This window comes from Trichosurus vulpecula, chromosome 5 (assembly GCF_011100635.1).
Source record: "Trichosurus vulpecula isolate mTriVul1 chromosome 5, mTriVul1.pri, whole genome shotgun sequence".
In the NCBI taxonomy this organism is placed as follows: Eukaryota; Metazoa; Chordata; class Mammalia; order Diprotodontia; family Phalangeridae; genus Trichosurus; species Trichosurus vulpecula.
In genome coordinates, this window is record NC_050577.1 from 29900467 (window position 1) to 29925974 (window position 25508).

The window sequence follows — 25508 nt, forward strand, 5'->3', positions numbered from 1 at the left end:
GCGGTGGAGAAAGGAGTCACTAGAGTCAGGAGCGGAGTTTGGAGAGGAATAAATGAATGAACAGAGCTAGTATGGGCTAGCCTTCCTTAAAATGGAGGCTCCAGGAAGAATGGGCCTCCAAGTATAGGGGAGGGATCCTCCAGGGTGAGAATACTGCTGGGACGTGATAGAAAGAGATATCCAGAGAGAGCTCAGAGCACTGAGATGTTAGATGATTTGTCCAGTATTTGTCAAAGGTGGGATAGGAGCCCAAGTCTTCTTTAATTTCAGGAAGGTCCTCTGTCCACTGCACCATACTGTCTCTCTTCTAGATTTAGTCACTTTAAAGACCGAATGGCCTGGGACCACATTCATGGCTCTTGCATATTCACGTTATTATAACAATAATAGTTAACACTTATGTAGTGTCTTAAACCCTGCAAAGTGCTTTACATATATTGTTTCCTCTGGTCCTCATAACAATCCTGGGAAGTACACACCATTATTATCCCCATTTTGCAGACTAGGAAACTGATGCTGAGAAAGTTAACGTGGCATGTCCAGGAACTAGAGATGCTATAGACCTATGCATATTCGACTGACCCTTTATATGAACTTGTCTTGCTTCCTGAACTGGACAAATGCCAAAGAAAAGTCCCTAGTTGCCTCTAGACTCCAGCCAGAGCTTTAACTCTGAATGCTATCTTCCATCACTGGCCAGGCTCCTTACTGAAGGTATCACAGCTTTGGGGAAGATGGATAGCTGTCATGAGAAGCAGACCCTATGCCAACTCAAATGCCACTGAGCTTGGGAATTGAGAGGCCAAAGGTGGTGACGAGGAAGTATACATATTAACTAAGTGGTAAATGTGGATTCTTTCTTTGGCTCCAGCTTAGACATGACTCAAAGTGCAACTCAGACATAACTAGTATGGGGCCAACATGGAGTTAGTCAATGACCATTTATTAAGTGCCTACTATGTGGCAGGTACTGTGCTAAGGGCTGGGGATGAAAAAAAATTTTCTGTACTCTAGGAGCTCACATTTTAATTGGGGAGACAACCTGTAAATCATGTGTTTTTAGTCATTATCCATCATGTTTGACTTTTCATGACCCCATTTGGGGTTTTCTTGGCAAAGCCAATGGAATGGTTTTCCATTTCCCTCTCCAGCTCATTTTATAGAAGAGGAAACTGGAGCAAACAGTGATAAGTGACTTGCCCAGGGTCACTCCAACTCAGTTCTTCCTGACTCCAGGCCCTATGCTTTATCTACTATGCCACTGAGCTACTGCAAATAATTAGGTCCATACAAAATATAGACAGGCTGGAACAGAAGTCATCTCAGTAGGAAGCCAGTAATAGTAGGAGGGACTAGAAAAGAATCTTTGCAGAAGATTTGTGGGCTTCTAGCTGAATGTTGAAAGGAGTCAGTGAAGCCAGGTGGTAGAGATGAAGAGGAAGAGTGTTCCAGCCAAACGGGGCAGCCAGAGAGATGGGAGATGGAGCATTATGTGAGGGGAACAGCAAGGTACGTGTAGCTGGATTTCCAAGAATGTGAAAGAACAAAATGTAAAAAGACTGGATAGGCAGGAAGGGGCCAGGTTGTAAAGGGCCTTAAAAGACAAACAGGGAATTTTATATTTGATTCTGGAGGTCATAGGGAATCATTGGAATTTATCGAAAAACGGGAAGGGGGTGGCGTGTGACAGGGACAGACTTTCCTTTAGTGAATCTCACTCTGGCAGTTGAGAGAAGGATGGACTGGAGTGAAGCTTCTTGCCTGGGAGGGGGCTTCTGCTCAGTCACCACCACCATTCCTGCGCCTTGCCCTTTTAATGGCCACCACAAAGCAGCTTCTTTCTTCCCCTCCTCTGCCATATGGACTCTTGTCTATGCCCAAAGTGGACAAGAAATAGACCCTCCCATGGCTTAGCTACTCTCAGCCAGCTATCTACATGGCTGTCCCCACCCCTACTCACTACTAGCACTTTGCTAGCTGAGGCAGACTAGCACACCCTGATTTATGAAAATGTGTGTTTTTTTTTAAATCAGATAAAGCGGGGATAATTATTTTCTTTATAAAAGAATCCTCTGCTAGGTGACGGGAGGTATGGCATCCATCCATCAATCAACCAACAAGTATCTATTAATCCTCTGCTTTTTGTCAGGCACTGTGCTAGGTGCTGGGGATCCAAAGACAAAAAGTTAAACAGTCTCTGTCCCTGAGCTATTTATATTCTTTTGGGGAAAACAACCTGCACAAATATCAGTAATTATGTATGTATATGTATAGTAAAGGCAAGGTGATTTCGAGGAGAGTCAGCTAAGTGGTTTGGCAGACAGAGTGCTGGATCTGGAGCCTGGAAGACCTGAGTTCAAATCTGACCTCAGACACTAATTATGTAATTCTGCACAAGTCACTTAACCTCTGCCTACCTCGATTTCTTTATCTGTAAAATGGGGATAATAATACCACTTACCTCCCAGCACTGCTGTGAGGATCAAAAGAGAGGATAATTTAAAGTGCTTAGCAAACCTTAAGGCACTATATAAATGTGAATTCTCTTCCTCCACTCTCTCCCTCCTCCTCCTCCTTCCCCTCATAATTATTATAGCACTTGACCTGGATGAGCTTCATCAAACCAGTATATTCTGATATATTAAAATCTAGAACGAGGGAAAAAAATCAACTGCCTGTTATTACAGGCAATTCCAACCACCAAAAAAGGAAAGAAAAGAAAATAGATTAAGTATGGGGTAAAGAGTCAATGCAAAATAGTGGATAAAAAATGAACCTCAGAGAATGGAAGACCTGATTTCAAGTCTTGTCTGACACAAATTGGCTCTAGAACATTGGGAAAAGTCACTTGACTACCACAGCCAACCGGGGTAGATAGTAGCTGTTGAGCTGTACTGAAAGAGGGAATTTCCTCACTGGGAGGTCCATACACCAATGAAACAACAGGTGTGGCAAACATGCATGTGCACAAGCACACACACAATTAAGAATTGGTTGTAATAAAAATGCATAGGATGACATGGACAAGAGTTGTAGCCCTGTGTTGGCAACCAAAAATGGGCTCCTTAGCACTTAGTCAACAAGTGGCCTTGACTAGTTTGGCTTTTTCCCCTGAACTGAATGCTGTTTGTATGTTGGACTGGAGTAAGCTTGTCGCCCCTTCACCTTGCTTCCCTTGCTTAAGCAGATTGAAAGAACCTGTGCTTTCCCCGGCGTACCTTACACCCCCGCAGAAGCTGGATGGTTAAAAGCAGCTCCCGTTGGAGCCAGAGGCTGCTACAGCTACAGCCACAGCCACAGCTACAGCCACAGCCGCAGCTACAGCTACAGCCACAGCCGCAGCCGCAGCCACAGCCGAAGCAGGAGCTGCCAGTAGCAGAGCTGACCTACGGGAGGAAGCTGAACAAAGACTTCAGGCCAGTGGGTAATCTTTTTACCATAGAGGGGGAAGCATGATTTTGCTTTACGCAATCATGCTTCTCTGTAGCCTCCTGGTTACTCTTTCAAGGCGTACTTATTGGGCTTGGAAGCTTTTGATCAATATATCAAAATGGGGTTGCTGAGCCCACGGGGCAGGCATGGATGGATTGTGATCTACATCGACGGATCATAAATTAGAAGTAGACCTTGGAGGCCATTGAGTCTCTAACCCCCTTATTTTGCAGCTGAGGCTTTTGAGGGACAAAAGGATAAAGTAACTTGTCTAAGGTCATACAGCTAGCAGGTGTTTGAGGTAGGTTTCAAACCCAGGACTTTTTGACTTCAAGACCAGCACTGCCTCTACATGGTTGGGGGAGTAGGCCTCCAGACTGTTAAGATCACTGATCTAGCCAAGATCAGAGTTGAAGAAGCCATCGCAGAATCTCTGGCTGCCACAAGGCTTCCAGTTTCTACCTCTCCCACTCCTTCCCATGCCCAGCATCCTTATTCAAAAATCAAGCCTTGAACAAGTCAATCAGGAGAGTGACTCATGTTGCTAAATAGAGCCCTGGCTTATTTCTAAGGTTTAAATGAAAACAGTGTGAAGTAAACATGTGTTAAATATTAGCGAGTTTTTTGTGTTATTGGGAACATGTTGGCACAACACAGACAATCAAGACTGGAGGAGTAGCAATTTACAAACCAACGTGTAAATTGCAGCTTCTGGCAGGGGTTTATCTTCTCCACTTTCCTCCTCCTTTTTTTCTTACTATTATAGCACTGTCTGAAAAAGGCTTGTCCCACAGCCTTGAGGAAGAAAGGAACAATGTACTTTGAGCGATTTCTTCCCTCTTCCATCTTCTTTCATCTGCACAATTCTGTAATCTGAGTATCCCTTAAAAATCTCCAAATCCCCATTCTGACTCTGGGGGCTCTACCAGATGTTCAGGAATCCCTTAAAGAAAAGACTTCTTGCTCCCCAAAGACAGGAATTCCTAGTAAAGCCAAGGTTTATCATGTGAAGTCAAAGCAAATCCTCCATGACCATGTTCTGCTTAAGACTTTTATCTTCAGGTGTCCAGCTATGCCTTCCTTGGATGAGACACTACATTCAGTTGGAGGTGAAAGGGAGTCTCTGAGTCCCATGGCTTTGCTTTCTGGAGACAATGGCTCTTTTCAGAAAGCATGGCTCTGCATTTCTACCCATCAGAAGCCTCCTTTAGCCTCCATTGGCCACTGCCTTTAGCTCCTACATCATGGTTCTGCTTAGTCAAGGTGGAAAGCCTGGGATGGCCCAGGGATGAGAAGGCATTGCACTGTGGCCAGGTACCAGGGAAGCAAGATGCATTGTTTCCTGAGGATACCGTTTATTGTTGCAGGTTTATACGAATGGAGGAAAACAACCTGCAGCAAGAGGCACAGCCAGACCTGGCACCACATCTACACCATTTCATCAATTTCAACAAGAAATAGTTTAAAATTTATAACAATTTAAATGAATAATAATGGACATTCACACGGTGCTTTAAGGTTTGCTAAGTGCTTTACATTTGTCTCATTTGATTCTCAAAATAATCCTTTACTATAGGCAGGGATAGAGAATAAACTTGTGATTTCATTGATTCAGGGAACTTCTAGGCTAGAAAAGTCCCTCTATTAGAATAGGTTACCACCCTCTCTATAACTTACAGTCTTAGGAAGTTGTCTAGAACAGAGGTTTCAAATACCACACAATGTCAAAAATAAGGGTGTCACAACATCCCTGAGTGTGGCCTGAAGCAGATTAAAATGCAATTGGGAAATATGTAACAAATAATAAAAATATAATCCAACATAGAGAATATTATTATTATGTGGTTTTCTAAGTCAACATCCAGGGGAAGCTAGGTGGTGAAGCGGATAAGGTGCTAAGCTTGGAGTCAGGAAGACCTGAGCTCAAATCCAGCCTGATACAATTACTAGCTCTGTGACCCTGGGTAAGTCACTTAACCCTGTTTGTCTCAGGTTCCTCATTTGTCAAGTGAGCTGGAGAAGGAAATAGCAAACTACTCAACTATTTTTGCAAAGAAAACCTGAAATGGGGTCACGAAAAATTAGACATGACTGAAATGAGTCAACGACAACAAATTCAACATACAGCCACAGAGATCATTATCTATGGTTTAGTGGAACCTGTTTCTACTTGAGTTTGATACCACTGCCCTAGAACACTAAGTGACTTGCTCAGGGTTACACCTCCCAAGTGTCAAAGGCAAATTCTTTACAGTTTCTGTAACAGTTCTTGATCTACTATTCCATGCTGAGAGCTAAGTCCTACAGATATTATCATTCCCAATCAATAGAAGAAGAAATTGAAGCTCAGAGATGTTAAGTGATTTGCGTATGGTCACACAGTGTTGGAGGTGGGATTCAAACCCAAGTGTCTCCTCACTCCAAAGTCAATGCTCTTTTCACTCTACCATGTTGCCTTTCAATGTGAAACAAAATAGGTTCTTCCTTTCTTGAAACCAAAACTTTCTTTCCTTTTCCTAAATAGACCTTGCTCCCATTGGGTCCTTTGGCTATTCAATACCCTCATACTTAGCTAATCAATTTGGCCAGGTTTCTCAGTTTTCCTCCTTCCTATTAAGTTTCTAGGCTTTTGAAACTAAAGGAGACTCCATCATCTGTCTACTGAGAGTCGTTTCACCACAGAAGCAGAAAAAAATGTCTGTAACCTTCTTGAAAGAAAAGAGAAATTAACTCAAGAAGCTCCCATTTGATAGCATTTAGTATTGCATAAATTATTTTTGTACAAAGTTCCCAAAGATTGTTTGTATTGAATTTATCAAATAGTTACTATGAGGACAACAAGCACAGAAACTGGTAGAAGTAAGTCACATCAAAGAAAGTTGGGCAGGATCAATCCTACAGGGGCAATTTAAAAGAGCCTGCCTGGGACCAATATTTCTTTTCTGAGAGTGAGTTTATCTTGAAACAGTCTCATTATCTCTCTACCAAACTAAAAAGTTAAACTTGTTCCATTGTGTGCTTTCAAGTCACAGAGCCTTCAATGGCTCCTCCATTATTGATAGGTTTAAATCCGAAATCCTTACCTTGGCATTCAAGGTCTTCCACAATCTACCCCTGAAACGACTCAATTTTCTCTCTCATTATTCTTCCATAAAAACCTTCTTGTCAAGCCAGATTGGAATCTTCATTGCACTCTGAACACATAATTTGTATTCCAAATTATTTACCTTTACTCACGCTCTGTCTGCCCTTCTGTGAACTTAACTCATTCTTAATGTTTCACGATAAATTCCCTCTGTTTCTAACGCCTCCTGGGACAACACGAGCCTGAAGCACAGTCATCTTGTCTTACTATGAGCTTATAATCTTCATTGTCTCTGTTGTTTGTTACATGTGACAAATCTATCAATGTCTTAGGATTCTAAGCACACAGGTTGAGAACCGAAAGGGACCTTGGACATAATTTTGTGCCGTTATCCTATACGGTTAAAGTTAATATTATCATTCTACTTTTCATATGTAATGTTTTGTATAGATGACTTTTCTCTTGAAATCCAAACCTTCTTTCCTTTCCCTAAGTAGACCCTGCTCCCACTGGTTACTTGGGCCATTTAATACCTTCACCCTTAGCTAGTCAATTTGGCCGTGTTACTCAGGTCTCTTCCTATTAAGTTGCCAGGTTTTTGCAGTTGAAAGAGAGTCCATCATCTCTCTAAGAGCAATTCACTACAAAGACTGAAAAAATATAATTATAATCCTCTTGCCAACTGGTACCTTCTACTTCCACTGATGCTATCTAGTATAGTATTATTCAAAAGCAATTCAATTAGACAAATATTAACTAACTACTGCATGTAAAGAGAAGACCCTATCCTAGATACAGGAGAAACAAAGACAAAAACAGAAAGAAAAAGTCCCTTTCCCCAGGGAACTTACAATATACTTTGGGGGAAGGAAGATACATGTTAAAATATAAGATATTTGCAAATTAAGTACAAATCGTTTGTATTTACACCATGGGGAACTTGATAAAACATTTGATGTTGGGGCGGAGGTACTAAAATACAAATATATGAATGAAATTATCCTTGCCTTCAACAAGCTTACATTTTATTGGGGGAAACATATATATTTAAACTGTATACAGAAGAAAAACAAGGCAATTTCAGTGGGGAAGCACCAGTAGTTGTGGGAGAGGATAAGGAAAAGTCACATGAAGGAGGTAAATTGGAAACATCAATGCCTATTGTAAATTAAAGCATAAGGTACTGGCCCTAATTTTTTAAAAAAATCAATAAAAGTCATACCAAGGTATAAATTCATTTTAAATTTCATAAAGAGTTCTAGAGAGAATGCTAGCTCAGTTCCTGAATGAAGTTATTGCAAAAGCATCTTATCCTCTGATTTCCTTCAAAGACTAGCATGTTACTTGGTATAAAATTAAGGCTTAATAAAAAATGTTTCTTGCATTTTCTTGAATCAAACATGTTGCACTTATGCAGTATACCTGCCAAAGAATGAATCTCTACCTCTTGGGGGCATGAGGGGTGGAGAATGGCCTTTCAAAGATCACAAGAAAAAGATCTGATTCAAGCTGTGGTCCAAAGGAGTTAACAGGATGTCATATCCCATCAAGGCAAATTCATGGGTTAGAGGAAAACAAAGGAACGTGAAGAATGGTCTAAAGCCAAGGAAGTCAACATGGAGTCAGAGAGGATATCCCTAATGGGAAGCAGTGACAGGATGGTTTCTATCACCCAATCACTCCTCCTAAGACAGTATTCTTTCATGGCAGAATTGTACTAGACAGTGTACCTCATTCCCTTACTTCATCAGAACTCCTCCCTCTCCATGCAGTATCTCTACCTGGAATTTGAAGCTGTAGTTTGGAGGGGACAACAATGTGTGAGGAGTCCTACTCATTCTACACTATGCACCTTGCACCCTTATTCTCATGTCCTCTCTTTATACCCATATCTCTGCTGGTCAACTAGCTAAAAATGGGACAATCACAACATTAGAGAATTCAAGAGTATCAGAGTTGGAGGGGACCAGAGAGTCCAGGTCATAGTTGACTAGAACTACTCTACAACAGAATGCAATGCAAGCTCATTGAATACAGGAACTATTTTGGATGCGGTGTTGTATCCCCAACAACTCATAGTGATTGGCATAGAGCAGGCACTTAACAAATATTCATTGGATTGGATTGAATAGACAGTATCACCAACAAATGGTCATCTAGCCTTCCCTAGGAGAGCTCCAGTGATGGATAAGCCACTGTCTCCCAGAATAATTCACTGGACTTTTGTGTAGCATTCATCATTGGGACGATTCTGCTTACATCAAGTCCAAGGCTTCTTGTCTATGACTTCTAACTCTGCTTCTAGTTCTGCTCTCTGGAACTAACCAGAACAAGTTGGATTCTTCTTCTGTGGGACATCCCTTCAAATACTTGAAGACAGGTATCACGTCCCCTCTAAGTCTTTTCATGTCTTGGCAAAACATCCACAGATTCCATCGATCCCTGTACGGCACAGACTTTGTACCCCTTGCCATCTGCTTGTCAATGTGCTTCTTAAAATGTAATTTCCAGAACTGAAAACAGTAATCCAGGTGTGGCTTGAACAGGACAAGGCACAGGGGGTCTGGAGCATATATTGTTCTCAACATTATGCCTTTTTAAACATGGTCTAAAATTGCATCAACATTAGTGATCACCATGATGAAGTGCTGATTTGCAGTAGACACAAACATTCCGATTTTTTTCCACACAAATTGCAGGTGATCCATGACACAAAAAGGGTTAAAAATCCCTTCTTTAGTACCAACACCTTCATTTTACAGATGAGGAAACTGAGGCCCAGAGAGGGCCTTGCTCAAGGTAACATATGTAGTTGGTGACACAGCCAGGATTTGAACTTGGGTTCTCTGAAAAAAAAATGTTCTTTCCACTTGGAAAAGGCTTGGAGGGGGGTGCAAATTGGGGCAGCCTGGCCTAATTCCTCCTTCTCTCCTAAGTCTTTGTTTTTTCCTCCCTCCCACAATGGCTCCTCATGTCATCGATGCAAGCCTTGTTATAAGGTGTGCCTCCTTGATCTTGGCAATGGCAAAAGGCTTTCTCAGCAACACAATTTGTTTCCCTTCAATTTCAAGGAAAAATAAGAGCTGATGCTTTTGGCTGAAGCTCTCAAATCAAAATTGCAAAAGCCATTTGGGCCTCCTCTCTGCTGCAACCAGCCAGCTTGGCAAGTGACTCCACCCAGTGCCCCCCTTAAAATAATTCCTCTAGTGAACCAGATCCATCAACGCCTTTTGATTCCTGAAATCTAAAACCATCCCAAATATATTTTTTAGCAGATGAGAAGCTTTGCAAAATTATGGCATGCCAGACGGGTTTAGACAATTCATCTGGTATGTTGAAGCTAATTAGACATGCAACATAAACACGGCCACGATAAAAATGTACAGCGAAAGCATTGCACAAACAAGACGACTGTAAGGCCCTTCAGCTGACAAAAATGTTTAAAAAGAAATAAGACGACGCCAAGATTTTTCTTCTAAAGCTCAATTTTTTTAAAGGAAAGTGTGATATCTCTAGAGTGAGCCAAGTTACCCGAAGGCTTGCTGTTAAATAGTGAATAACCCAAGTCAAACAAGGGACGATTGGGAGCTTGAGGGGGAAGATGGTTGGCTCTGCCTGTGTCTTGTTTCACTTGGCTGGAAGACTGTTAACCTTTCTTGAAACTTGGCTTTTTCTGGCTTTTGTCTCACCTTGCATAACTATTTGGCTTGCAGATTTCTATACAAGCCTCTGGTTCCTGAGTGGCTTTCTCTTCACTGTTATGATGAGCAAAGGCACTTGGAGAAACCAATGTTTGAAAATAATGACTACTAATACCTTTCTCCAGTGTGACTGACATCTGCTAAGCTCCCCTTACAGATGATCCAAGAGTAGAATCGTGATTAGACAACCTTTACTATTTATTAATCAGTCCATCAATTTATTCATCCATCCACCCATCCATCCACCCACCCATCCACCCATCCATCCATCCATCCACCCACCCACCTACCCATCCACCCACCCACCCATCCATCCATCCATCCACCCACCCATCCATCCATCCATCCATCCATCCATCCATCCATCCATCCATCCATGCATCCCTCAGCTTGGTCCTCAGAAGATCTGTGTCCCAACTCTAACACTTACTAATTGAGTTCTCATCTATAATTGGAAATAATAATACTTGCTCTACCCTCTTCATAAGTTGTAGCACGGAAAGTGATTTGTGGACATGGAAGTGTTATGATCCTTTAACAATCAATCCATTGATTGATGAACAAATATGCATTTAGAGACTACTAACGCATGAGATAGGCACTGTGCTGTCCTAGGGATACAAAACCAAAAGAAAACAATTCTTGACCTTGAATAGCTTACATTCATATAAAGAAGATGACACGTACCTATATGTATACAGAGTAAAAAACAACCCCCAGAGTTGTGATTAAAATCATCGGTGAAGGAGATCCCAGAGAACTTCCTTTATTAATATAGATCTACACCTTCTCCCCAACTCTGTGCAGTGCTTTGCACATAGTAAGCTCTTATTAAAAGCTTTTTAGTGAAATATTCACTCAAGTTTTAGAGATTTTCCTGTGTGTAGGGACAGGTTACATGACTTGTCTAAGGTCACACAGCCAGTATATGTCCAAGGCAGGATTTGAACATAATCTTCCTGACTCCAAGGCTAGCTCTCTATCTGCTGTATCATGCTGCCTTTCATACAGAATTTATACAGAATACATGAAAAATAAATATGAGGACATTTGAGGAGAGGGAAAGAAGGAGCTATAGAAAGTGAATCCTTATTCTTGAATGGCTTCAGGTCCTCCTTGAAAAGTATCCAGCTTGCATGCCATTGGATTAGACTTCAAGAACCTGGGATTACCTCCATGTCAGGATGATGTCTGTATGCCTGCTGTCCAAGGACCAGCCTAGCTAAGGTTGGAGATTCTTATTACCAGGTTGGCCACAGGTAAAAGATTTTTTTCACCTAAGGCGACTCACAAAGACTGCCTGCTGATCAAGTGAGATACCATTTGTAAAGCATTTAGCACAGAGCTTGTCATAGACACATAAATTGCTTGTTCCCTCCCCTTCTCCCATCTACTGAGGCCCAGTAGGGTTATGAACAGCTTTAATGGGAAGATCCATGCTGGTGAAACAATGGCGTATGCAAACAAAAGTATGAAGCAAACCTTTTAGCATAAGGGACAACACAAACTTCAACGAGAGCTTATGATCTAGTTGGGAAGAAAAGAAGACACTTCTCCACATGAGTATAATACAAGACAGTGTCATAAGTGTCATATGAATGATCTGGCCAGTAAGCACTCTAGAACATCAAAGGGTGGAGAGGCATCTAGTTGGGCTTATCACAGAAAGCTTCAGGAAGGATGAAGTTTTCAGCAGAGTCTTGAAGGATGGGTAGGATTTCTGTAGCTGGTGACAGTCAATAGGGTATTCCAAACATCAAAGATGGCATGACCTGAGTCTCATGATGCCAGATTGCTAGGTAGAATTCCCAGTGGATAGGACTGTATACTGTGTCTTTCCTCTGTAGGAAGCAACAAAATGCCAATATCACCCCCATAGGCCCCTGACCAAACTCCTGTTTGTCTTTGGTGGGCATCTAATCTTAAATGAAATAAAGGAGTAAGCTTTCTCTGTGGTTTCTTCCCATTGCTTTCCATGCCAATAGAGTCATGTATAGGTCTGGGGAGATACTGCTTCTAGCCGAGTAGAGGCTTCTAATGGCCACTCTAGGGTACACTTGCAAATCCTAAGAATTTATTTGTAGTCACTGACCAAAGAGCTAAGGCTGTACAAATGAGGCTACAAAAATACCACACGGGGTGGACATAATTATTAAGTGACGATCCATAGCTCTCTCTGTCTCTGTTTCTATCTCTGTCTCTCTCCTCCCCCCTTTCCTTCTTTCCCTCCTTCCTCCTTCCCTTCCCAAGCTTCCTTCCTTCCTTCTTTCCTCCCTCTTCTTCCCCTCTTCTCTCCCTCTCCCTTCCTCCCTCCCACCCTCCTTCAATTTTTTAAAGGAAAGTGTGATATCTCTAGAGTGAGCCAAGTTACCCGAAGGCTTGCTGTTAAATAGTGAATAAAACAATCCCTCCTCCCTCCCTCCCTTCCTTCCTTCCTTCCCAGGATAGCACTATGCACTAGATGGACACTAATCTAGTACTCCAAATGTTGGCAAATGGAAACAATAAGTTCAGGACATCTGGGCACAACCAGAACAGAAAAGTGAAGGCCTGGCACAAACGTCCATCATGATCCACCTCCTTATGTGCATTTGTTCATGCAGGCTTGCTTAAATACTTCCTTCCCTTCCTTTCATTTGCTATGCGATAATAAAGAGATCTACAGTAGCATCTCCCGCTTCGTGAAATCTTTTTAGCTGTTACTGGCCTACAACTGGGAAAAATGGGGTGGGGGGAGGCGATATAAAAGTCAAGAACACATTTAAACACAAAGGCCTGAAGGCTTCCATGTACTCTAAGCGACTCTGAGGCTTAGTTATCTCAACAAAAGTTGAGCCTAAAAATTCTGATTCTAAATGAACCCATTATATATTTATGCTCCAGACTTTGTTTAAAAGCAAATGGAAGCCCAGGGAACTCAAAACCTCCCAGAAAGGAGAAACAATATCATTAATGTCATAAAAATATATTGAGGGTGACAAAGAAAAATAGATTTTCGGGGGCATGAAAAACTCCAAAGTGTGACTCACAGAGCCAACAGCTTTTATGTGGAGACAAAACATCCTGAGACCACTCTTTGGCTTGGGAGATGGCCTTCTACTTCATGAGGCTGCTAGCAATGAGGCTGGAATGCAATGGACGAGCCAGGAACTTGCCAGAGTGATACCATACTAAAATTCCAAAGCAATCAATAACCGCTTATTGAGTATCTATTACATGCCAGGATTGGGCAACAAAGAAAAGAAAGCATTATAGAAATGAACACAACAAAGGATGGGATTGATGCAAATTGTTGACAAAAACAAATAATTTGCAAAAAATTCGCTAGTATGATATTTAATGGCATGGCTAGAAAACCATGTTCATGGCTTCCATCTCCATGTGGGCTGGCCCGCTTAGCCTGCTCCAGGGCCACAGCCCGCCTTACTTGCCCAGGCCAGCTCTCTCATCAATCTGTGTTCTTTGCCATAAGCTATGTAGAGAGAGGAACATGTGTGGATCAGTCCATATTCATCAGCATTGCAAGAAAATGAGTGAACAAACAACAGCAAAGACCATTTTCAAGTATGGGTCTTAAGGTGGGTCAGTAGCATCACCTGGGTTAGGATGATAGAACATAGGGTGAGGATTTTATTTAGAATGTTGTGAGTTCTTCAAATTTTCCTAATTTGAAATTTCCTACTTTTTCAAATTTTCCTCAACTCAGTTGGAATTTCTGGTTTGGGGGTGGTGGGGGAGGACCCTTAAAGAGGTTGGTATGGCTTAGCAGAGCATGATGCAATGTTTCTATACAAAGGAGGCGGAGAATTAGGTTATTGGTAATCTATGAAGTTGTGTACAGTTATTGCCCAAGACTGTCTTATCTAGGACACATGGAGGCTCTTAATCCTCTTCCCACAGTACCAGAATTGTCAGGCTGAAGAATGGGAACATCTCAGCCCAAGGGGGATGGATGGCTGTCCTTGAGGAAGATAGGGGAAGCACAGCAAAATAGAAAGAACAATGTACTTGAAATCAATGGAGTCAGGTTCAATCTCACCTTAGCCATTTACTGCCTGTGGGACCTTTCCCAAGTCATTTCTCCTCCCTGGCCTCAGTTTCCTCACTTATAAAAAATGGATTGGGGGATGATCTAGATGATTATTAGTTTTCTAGTGGTCATTGGTCCTCATAACTGAGGTCCATTTCAACTCTGAATCTATGAATCTCAGAGACTTTTAGTTACAATCCTCCATGAACTTAATAACTGACATTAATGAAACATTTTAAGGTTTGCAAAGTGCTCTGCAAACATTGCCTCACTTGAGCCTCAAAACAACCCTGTATAGTTGGTACTTCAGGTATTATTACCCAATTTTTAACAGTTAAAGAAACAGAGGTATGGAGATCACACAGCGATAGTCAAGACTTGAACCCATGCCTCTCTGCACTCAGGCTAGTTCTCTTTCCACTGTAACTCACTGCCTCAAGGAGGTAACTGGTGAGTGAAATCAATCAATGAACAGAGATTAATTGAGCTCCTCCTATATTCCAGAAACTGTACTAAGTGCTAGGGATACATTCGCAGAGAATGAAGCAATTTATGATTCTGCAGATCCCACAAAGATAAGAACAAGACATTAGAGAAATTGTCCCACTCCAAGGGTCAATAGCCTGAACTAGAAACCAAGAATTGACTGATGTTCCTTTGGGTTGCAAAGAGCATCCCTTTTTAGGAGATGATGGTGTATATATCTCATCCTCGACAAATACTGCAGAGTTGGAAGGCAAATTCAAGGTCATCAACCCATACCTGAACAAGAATCCATTTCTGACACACTTAATGAGTGGTCATCCAAGCTTAGCTTGAAGATCCCACTGGTGGTGGGTGACCCACTACACTCCAAAGATTCCATCATTCCATTGTTGGTGAGCTGTAACTGGCAGGTACTTTTTTTCTTACAGAGCCAAAATCTACCATTTTGTACCTCCCGTTTATTTCCTCTCACTAGTTCCACCCTCTGGGACCAAGTAGAAAAAAGTCTAATCTCTCTTCTAGGTGACAACCCTTCTAATCTCTGAAGACAACAATTAAGTTCTGTCTAGGTCGTATCTTTTCTAGCCTAAAAATCGCCAACTCTTTTGACCAACGCCCACATGACACTATCTCCAGCATTCTCTCTATTCCAAAGAGACTGTATTGAGAAAGAAAAAAGCACAGATATAGCATGTTAGCAGCCTCGAAAGAGGGAGATTTTCCTCTCTTCTTGACACAAAAAGCCAATGCTACTATAAGCTTGGCGCAATCACTCTTATTTTTTCTGAGTTGTTTCCTTTTGTGTTGGCCATAGCTTTGCCGTCTCTTTCATAATTGCACACAGGAGGGGAGAAATCTGCACAAATCTGGTTAGCCAGCTTCAAGGTCTCCCGGTCAGGAATATGGCTCTCCAGTAATATTTTAAAGGAAACATTACTTTCTTCAATTATAAATAGAGGTCACAGCAATTTCTGCCCAGACCCCTAAATGTTTTATGATGTTTTTAATGAAAAAAAGGCAAAGGAGCCAGATCTCCTATATATCACAGGCACCATTGCAGCAAAAAAATTATAATAAAATCTATGTACTCTACTTCATTTTCAACTGGCAATGAATCTATTGAAAATGTAGCCATTTATTATGTGGCTCATTTCTTACATGAGTTCAGGGAAACCTTTATGGGAAGGGCATCTGCCCAGAAGGTGGACGGTTACTACTGATAAGAACAGAGCCTTGCAGCCTTGTATCACCAATGCCTAGCACAGCACCTCACATGTAGCAGACATCTGATAAATGCTTGTGGAATTGATTTGATATGTCAAAAAGTTCTTTCCCTCTCTTCCTTCTTCTCTCCCTTTCTCTTTCTTCCTTCCTTTACATTTTTGGTGGACCAGGGTATTATAGATGATCAGACTTCACGGGATTGGTTTTGACAAGGGGCATTTGCCAAATTTTGGTTAGATTCAAAATTCATTTCGAGAGCGTTTCTTGGGCACACAGAAATTTCGAAGCCTGGAATCTTACAGTTAGAAGGAACACCACACTCAACAAGGCATCTCCATGACACTACGCCAGCTAAGTGAGCATTCAGTCTCTGCTTCAAGGGGAGGGTGATGTGCTCTCTTTTGAGGCTTCCCATTTCACTTTGGGGTAACACTAATTGTTAGGAAGCTTCCTTAACATTTCCTAAAATTGCCTTCACAACATCTGCCCACTTCTCCTTATTCTGAGGCATAAGGCCAGACAGAACAAGTCGAACCCTTCTTTTACAGGCTATCCTTTCAAATAATTGAAGGCAGTTAGCAAGTTCCCCAGAGTCTTCTGCAGGCTAAACACTTAAGTTCCTGCAGATGATTTTCATGTCATGAGCCTAAGATACATAATTGTTTCTTTAAAAAAGGGAGCTTGGAACTATTACGAGCTGATTACTGAGATTTACCAGAGTTGGAACTTCCCAAATTGTAGAAGTGATGTACCCTTCAAACAATCTTTACTACATGGCCCTACATGTACTACACGTACCCTACATGCTACTCTCTTTAGAGAGCCCCTCTTATCATGTCTTTTCTTGTTTCCTTCCATCTCATGCCTGACTTGGGCCCCAATTTTTCCCTTGTCCTCTGCTTACTTTCCTAAAAGTTTATCTTCTTTTTTTGTTGTTGTTGGGTTATTCCATTTTTATCTTCCTTTAAATTTTGTTCATCTGCCTATTCATCTAGAAATACTATTTATCCACAAATAAATATGCCTTTACTTGCTTTTTGGCTCTAAATCTAGCTCACCATAATCATTCAATGACGAGGGGAAATTACTAATGTCTTACTGCTTCATTTTGCTTCTGGTTTCTGAATATTCTACCATATTTGGGACCCAGTAATAAACCAGATGATCTCATAGGGCCATGGATTTTCATCATTAGTTTTCTAATGCTTCTAAGTTTAATATGCAAATTATGAGTTATAACTTCCCATTGAGACCCACTCCTTTTCAAATTGAAATGAACCAAAATGAATTATAAATTTTATAAAGGCAAAGGGAACAGTGCCTGATAACCAATCAGTCCAAAAACCTAGGTGTTACTAGTTTGACTACCAAAAAGGAACAAGTCAAATAACTCTCTCTCTCTCTCTCTCTCTCTCTCTCTTTCTCTTTCTCACTCTCTCTCTCCTACACACCTTCAAAGAGTCTCTGTTGATTAAAGAAGAGAACAAAAATTTCCTAACCTAGCATTTAAAGGCCTCTACAGTTTGGTTCCTATTGACCTTTCCAGACGTATTTCATGTTACTCCCTTTCACACACACTACTTTGCAGCCAAAGTGGTCTACGAGCTGTTCCCTGAACTCTTACCTACATCCTACCTCATGCCTTTGCATAGGATGTCCTCCATACCTCGATTGCCTTCTCCCCTCCACCACTTGGAATCCTTAGCTACCTATAAGGCTAACATCAGGTACTACATATCTATATGAATGATAAAAATACAATAAGCATTTATTAAATGCTTACTATGTGCCAGGGACACAAAACAATCTAGAAATAGATATAGATAAATACGGATAAAGATCTATAGATAGATAAAGATATTATCTCCATTCTATAGGTGTCTTTTCCTGTCTGGAATGTACTCCCTTCCCAGCTTGACCCCTTAGAATCCCCCAAAGCAAACCTCAACTTCCCACTTTTATTATATGAGGCATTTTTTCAACTCCTACACACACACACACACACACACACACACACACACACACCCCAACATACACATGGATAGGTACTCAGCCTGTGATTTTATTGGTATAGGAAAATCTCAGATGAGGAAATTACCTCTACTAATATAGGTCCACACCTTCTCTGCCATTTGTAATCTTACAGAGTTGCCCAGAATGTTGGGAGGTTAAATGATTTATCCAAGGTCATCTACCCAGTGTGTGTCAGAGGTGAAGACTTGAACCCAGATCTTTTTGGCTTCCAGATTAGCCGGGTATTCACTATATTATGAAGCTTCTCACTTTTCATATATGTGGCATTTACTTTTGTTGTGTCATCTGGGAGAATGGAAGGCCCTTGAGGGCAGGGCTTATTTTTGTTGCTGGTTTTGTCTTGGTATCCCCAGCACCTAATTCAGTATATTATACATAGTAAATTGTTAACTAATGTTTGTTGAATTGAATTAAATGAAATTGAGAAAAAAAGTTATTTTCACTTCATTCATTCAAGTCCTAAGTAGGTATGGATGATGTGAAAGGTACTGTCACAAACCCTTTGCATGCATATAGAGGGAGAGAGAGATACAAAGCTGAACAGGACACGAGGTTCCTGATTTCAAGGAGATTACACTTTAGATGTGGGGCTTACAATCTTCATCATAATTCTCCTTGGCAGAAGCAAGATCACACTTTGGAAGGAAACCCAATCTAAAGGCTCATGAAAAGGAAAGCAAAATCTCTTACTTTCTGTGTCCCCACCTGAGCAGCAAATCTGATTAGTGTGACAGTATTTGTTCCTTTTCAAGACCCTGCTGATTTCTTCTATCTTTGACTCTGGCCATCTTGCAAATTCAATTTCTGATGTTATGTTTTGCTATTTTTCCATGTAACAAAATTAAACAGAAATATCTGCCATGTCTAAATATAAGTCAAAAACAGAACCCCGTTCCTCTCCTTTCACCCTGGGATTTCTGAGGCTAGAATTAGACAACGCCCCATTGCTAGGGCTCTGAGCTTGGGTCTTATCTCTGGTGCTGGTTGCAAAAGTGACCCACCAGTGAGCAGCAATGGGGCTCAGATCTAAATAAACCCACAAGTTTGGTTCTGAGATTTCACAGCTTGGAAATGTGGGGTGGCAGAGTAGAATCTGCTCCATTGGCTGGCACTTCTCAATAGGAGAATTTTACTCAAGGAAAATTAAAACAAAGTTACTCAACTCATCTTCAATATGATTTAGCAATAGCTCCCCCTTAATGGGAGAAACTTAGACTTTTGTTACAAGAGACCTGTCCTACACATTTTTGTGCTGAAAACACTTTCTCTTCCTGTTTCAGACAAACTGTACTATACTGGACCAGTTCTCTTACCAGTTACTGGTTAATTGATGTTTCTCACGAGCAAGGATCTGTGTAACCATGTGTGATGTCTGGCCTCCTTTTTCAGCTATCCATAAATATTTTATGGATATGATGCAGTTAGATATAATGGCTTGGGAATAGTTTGTGTGTTGCATGTGATAAAATGAAGCCATGGAGTGGCTTGGAAAAAAGTTAGTCAGGTTTTAAAGACTATGCAGCCAATTAAAAGTGGCTACTGTCACTTGTGCAGTAGGGGACACAGAGAGCCTCCATGTTAGGCAACATGGACACGCTCCAAAAGGTATTTCCATGTTAAGTTATCTGGGCATTCCCAGAAAAGCCTGGTTACTTGTATATTATGATTTAATGTATATTATATATGATATATGAAAAAATATATATATGTGTGTTATATTTATGATATATAACATTATTTATTTAAAAATCCACTGTTTGAGGCAATCTATTTGTACCAATATTCTGTTTTCAGGAACTTACACATTTTCAAAATAATCATCTTTTCAGGATGAAAAAAAGAATAAAAGAAAAACATTGGTCAGTCAATCTTTAAGGTTTAAACTTCTTAGGCAGCTAGGTGGTACAATAGAAGGAGTGCTAGAATAAGGAAGATCTGAGTTTTAATCCAGATACTGGAGAACCAAAAGTCAGTCTGAGAAATTAAACTTAGGGGGATTTTACTCATGGTGGTACTCAGGATGTGGGCTCTGGCAATGCCCCTAGTCAATCTGCATGCCTGGCATTCTGTGGTCTGCATATGCCAGCCCTATCAGTCAAGGCCTCTGCAATCTTTAGATGCTGCTGGAGAGTGGCCCCACACCCGAAACACAGTTTCCTCCTTATAATTTTTCCATTCTCAAATGAAAAAGATGCAGAATTTACCACAAGGACTTGGGCCCTACCTTAGTTCAGCCCTCCATCTTTAATTGTCATTCCCATTTCAGTAATCAGGACATTGACAACCAAATTCCCTTCCTGTGATTAATTTCTTAAGTTCCTGAAAAGTGCCACCCAGAGTGAAAGATGGATTTAAGTAAGGGGGCTGTATTGAAGTCTTTAAGGCTGCGTAAATGCCTTAAGCCTGGCCTTCCTGGATTCTCTTCTTGGATCACTTTCTCTGGATTATCCTGGCCAGACTGGGACTGGTCAGTTTCCCACCAGATTCTTTTTCAGAACAGAATTCCCAGCCGGCTTTGGCCTCTTACAAAGCCCTTGCCATTACTTGAGTGACTTTTAAGAGGTTCCAAGAGGAAAAGGAGAAGGAAATGACTTCCAAGGAATTGAAAGAGAGGCTTCCCATGTCTCCTTGCAGCCATAGTTCCTGTTACACTGCCTATTTATCTGAACAATAATCGTAGCTCACTGTTATACAGCTCTTTAAAGTTTACAAACTGTTCCTCTTTCGACGCTTCAATGAGGTGTGAGGTATTAGTTGAGGTATTAGTATTATACTGCCATTTTATAAATGAGGAACTGAGGCACCAAGCACCATAGGATTGTAGACCTAGCACTGGAAGGGCCCTGAGAAGCCATTTAGTCTAACCCCCAGTCGAGGACGGTGTGGCCCAAAGTATTGATGTGACTTGCCTAAGGTCACACAGCTTGCCTTCGTTAGAGGCAGGACTGGAGGATAGGTCTTCCTGACTCCATAGCCAGTAGTCTTTCTACTGTACCATGACTAAACTAATTAATATTTGAATTGGGATTGGAACCCAGTTCTCTTGCCTCCAGAGTTTTTGTCTACACCAAACAGTTCTTTCATCACTGGGCCAGCTACCCTGGACTTTCCCACATCAATCAACACATATTAGGCACCTACTATATGCCAGGCACAACGCTAAGCACTGGGGGTACAAAAACAGGCAAAAGACAGTCCTTGCCCTTAAGGAACTTGCAAGTCTAAACCACCTATACCACCAATACTCGCAGACTAATTCCTGCTTGGGCCAGAAGTACATAAGGGGTTCCCAGAGGCATTCAAACTTCTTATCACCACCAGGCTTCACATCATTGATAACAGATGTCTGGATTTCATTGGTTCCACTTCCTAGATTCTAAACTCTCGGCCCATCCCTGACTTTTGATGACAGAGATCCTATTAAGGATCTTTCCATATTTCCAACCCTTTGCCTATTCCCAACATCTAGATTATTATGGAATTTTACTCCTCGGTCTTTGTTATAACCAATTGTCTACTTCACAACCTGGTTGGTTCTGACATCCAATAGCTTTGTGCTTCTTAATCCTTGGTTGAATCTTCTATTGCTACACTCTTCTGACCTCAATGCCTACCTGGTCATCTCTGTAGCTAATTCCCTGGCATAACCGTCTTAAATGTCCTTTATTTCCTTTAAAAAAATATTATGAACTAGAAAAATACCAGTAAACATTAATTTTCCATACACAAAAGCCAGAAAGTGAGGGTTGTATCTGGAATCATGACTACATTGCATACACGTTAAATTTAACACGGATATACCAGCACTGCCCAACTTGTCTATGTCCTCCTCTGAATTTCTCTCTGGCCTCTTCTGTGTATTAAAAAAAATGTTTCATTGACTCTCTTTTTTTTCCTCTGTCCAATTCCACTCCTTCTCTTTTTGCAACACTGTCACTACTCCCACTTTCTCCTACCTCCAACCCACAATTGCAAGCCTTCCTTTGTAACGAAAGTCTAGTCGAGCAAAATAAATCAGTACGGAAATGGTCATGTTTGAAAATGTATACATCACTTTGCATCCGCAGGCCATCATCATCTCTCCACAAAGAAGTAGGAGGCACACTTCCCCCTTATTGGGTCTGACAGGCCACAGCATTGAAGAGGGGTCAAAAGTCTTTCAAAGTTATTTTTCTCTTGTCCTCATTGTAGAAATAGTTCTGGCTCTGCTTACTTCACTCAGCATCAGTTGACATGAATCTTCCTAGATTTCTTTGACTGGATCCCTTTTTTAAGCTTCAGCTTCTTCACCTTAAACACCTCCAAGTATTCTTGAGTATAAAGGAGCTTCACGCTAAAGACTATTACCTTTCATAAGATGATATATGGGATAGTGAAAAAAAAAGGTTGATTTCAAAAGTGTAAAATGGGTTAAAGGCCATAGAGTTGGATAAATAATTGTAGCTTGTACTGTAGGCATATATTAGCACCTAGTAGAATATATACATTGCAAATTTATGCCTTTCTAGTAGTGTATTCTCTGGGAACACCAGCTTAATTTATAAAGAAAATTTGGTTGCTTGCTGTTAAAAAAAGGTCATTGAAAATTGACAAAGTTTCCGGTAAAATAGCCCCTCTGTTCAAAACCCAGCACTTATTTCGAAGCACCAAGTTTTTGGCTCAGACATGTAAACAATCAGAACATTCCCAGCCTTCCTTTAGCTGCTTTGGGCTCCCAGCCCTGCTCTAGTAGTGACCATAGTGAGGAAGAAGCAGACCAGCTAGGAGAGGGCCTGAAGACATCACCAGGAGAACCCTTATCCAGCTGGGGCCTTTGCTGTGGAGCAGGAGGAGAAAGAGAGAAATGGCCAAGGTGACCCTCAGTACCACTGACTTTGGCTAGGAGGTGAAGGTTGGGCCAATTGGGGCACAGGCAGAGTCAGCTGCCTCGGCCCCCTACTGAAAAGTAATGAAGATCATGGCAGTTCTTCTGTTTTGTTTTGGGTTTTTTTATGAACATGTTTTTAATCTCAAGGACTATGCTTGTTAATTTAGCAGGGCTATGAGTGAATACGATTTATACATATACTTCAAAGTACAACCCCACCCTGGGTAAACCAATAGGCTCCTTCAAACATAGAACACAAGAATGGTCATCATTCCTGCTCAGAAGTAAGAGGAGATGCAAGAGGTAAGAGGGTGGCAGTGGCACAAAATCCTTGGTTCCAGTTCTGTCTCTGATACGTATTGGCTGTTTCATCATGGTCAAGTCTCACAGTTCTTTAAAACTCTGATCAATGCCATGATAAACCACCAGCCTAGAATGCTAAAGATGAAACACGGTACTACTTTTCTTCCTGGCAGAAAGGTGATGGACTAGATTTTGGGGCATGATCAATGTGGAAATTGGTTTTGTTGGACCATGCATGCTTATGATGAGAGTTTTCTTTTTCTTTTTTTTTTTTTTTCACCGAGGGTAGTAGGCAGAATAGATTAAAATATATGCATGTGTGTATGTGTATGAAATTTAGTAAACTTATTTCTATGAACAATTTTATTGAAGACTTTAATCATCTTTGAACACAAAAGAAAGCACTGATGTACAGTGACTCTCAGTGGGGCTTTCCCTTGGCTTATCACAAAGGCACAGTCCTTTCTCTTTTTGATCTAGATTTTCCTTTTCCTATTTGTACATAATTTTAAAATCAGCCTAGCCTTGTAATTTAGACAGAATATTCTTTTGCTTGTGAGATTCAACTTTGTTGTCAATTAGAATTAGTGATTACTTTCACCTATTTTAGTATGAGTTTGCAGTGAGGTTTTGAGGCCAGAATTATAAGTCACATGTTTTAGAATTTGTTTGTACATTGTGTGCATTTAATGGACAGAATTAAATACACCAAATAAGATCCTGAAAATTTGGGATATTTCCCTCCTCCCCCAAATTTCCCTGAGATACCATGATATCTTCCACTAGCAGTTAAGGTGGTGAAGAGAGCAGAGTATATATGATGGATTGTGCTAGTGAGGTAGAGGAAAAAACTAGCTTACTTGAAAATTAATGAAAAGTATATCTTTGAGTCAAGAGAGGCAGAAAAGGACATCAAGAGAATGACTAAAACAAAAAGGTCTTATTTTAAATATATCCATAACAAACACAAAATAAAGCCCACAGAGATTTATGAGTCTGAGGCTAGTATCTGGTTGTCACTGTAATTTAAAGAACTTCTAAAAGAAGCTACTAACAGGTACTGCCATGTCTCTACTCTGCTGCTTCCTCTGTATAGACAACTACATTATTTCCATAAAAATTTTAATTTTTTTAAATTTAAATTTAATTGCAATTCTTGCTGTGTTCAGACTTTCATCCAAGATGTTACTAAGATCATGATTAGGAATGATCTTTGGGAGTTAGCGTGTTACTATCTAGTAGCAACACAATGGCACTAAGCAATTCAAAGATATACATTGGTGTTCGGAGATTAAGGATCCAAATCTTTGAGTGTTTAAGGGAAATTATAGCAAAGACTTTATATTCTTTATCCTTCTTTTCTCTGACTGGACTTAATTCAAGGAGAAAGATTCACCAGCCCTGCCTAGCTCACAGTCCATTTCTTGAGTTGAGAAGCTTCGTTGTAAGACTTGAAATGTAATGGTTTGGAAAGTTTCCTTAGCTTCTCCTGGGCTTGAAGCCCACAACTTTGTAGGGAATTGAGGGCCATTCATGGCAGGTGAATCAAGTTTGGGCGATATGGTGGATTAGTACTAACATGTGAAGACTGGATTGAGACTTACTGGCCTTGGATATGGCATCTGATAATGCAATCCTTGTTCTGAATCTGTAAGATTTTTGTTTTTCTGGAACAACATTCTGGCTTCATTTGTAATGTGATGCTTTTCCCTGATGCTGCATGTCACCTCCTTGCAAGCCTGAAAATCCTGCAGTACAAGCTGAGAACTTTTTGTTATGTTGCTGTTGTCATACTTTGTCCATCATGCCCACCCCTTACCCCCACCCCTTGTCAGAAATGAGAGGAGGGAGTTTTAGAAGACTAGTGGAGCTGGGTTGGACAAGAACATTGCTAAGGTCTCTTTCTTTTTTTCAGCTTTTTTTTTGCAGGGGGGAAGGCAGGGCAATTGGGGTTAAGTGATTTGCCCAAGGTCACACAGCTAGTAAGTGTGTCAAGTGTCTGAGGCTGGATTTTAACTCAGGTCCTCCTGACTCCAGGGCCCGTACTCTATTCACTGCACCACCTAGCTGCCCCACTAAGGTCTCTTTCAGCTCCAAATCTATGGTAAGAATCAGGAGCTGACCATAACAAGGTGCTGGAGAATTATGCAGCTGCACTACCTGGTTGGTTGAGATGCATGGAGAAATGATACCTCAGTCTTCTTAGTTGAAGTTGTGCCTACAGGAGAAACTCCAAATTTTATTAATGATAATTTCCTCCTCCCCCATCCCCAATACCTTAAACTCTAAGCCAATACATTTCAACAGCATGTTTACTGAGGAGTTAGGAAAGATCTGCATTGGGGA

The 25508-nt window shown here is 41.0% G+C and overlaps 1 pseudogene; it reads right to left on the minus strand.

The window, feature by feature from the left end:
- The window catches only part of LOC118850835, a 125595-nt pseudogene extending 100641 nt beyond the window's left edge, over positions 1 to 24954 (minus strand).
- Between the last annotated feature and the right edge of the window lie 554 nt (positions 24955 to 25508).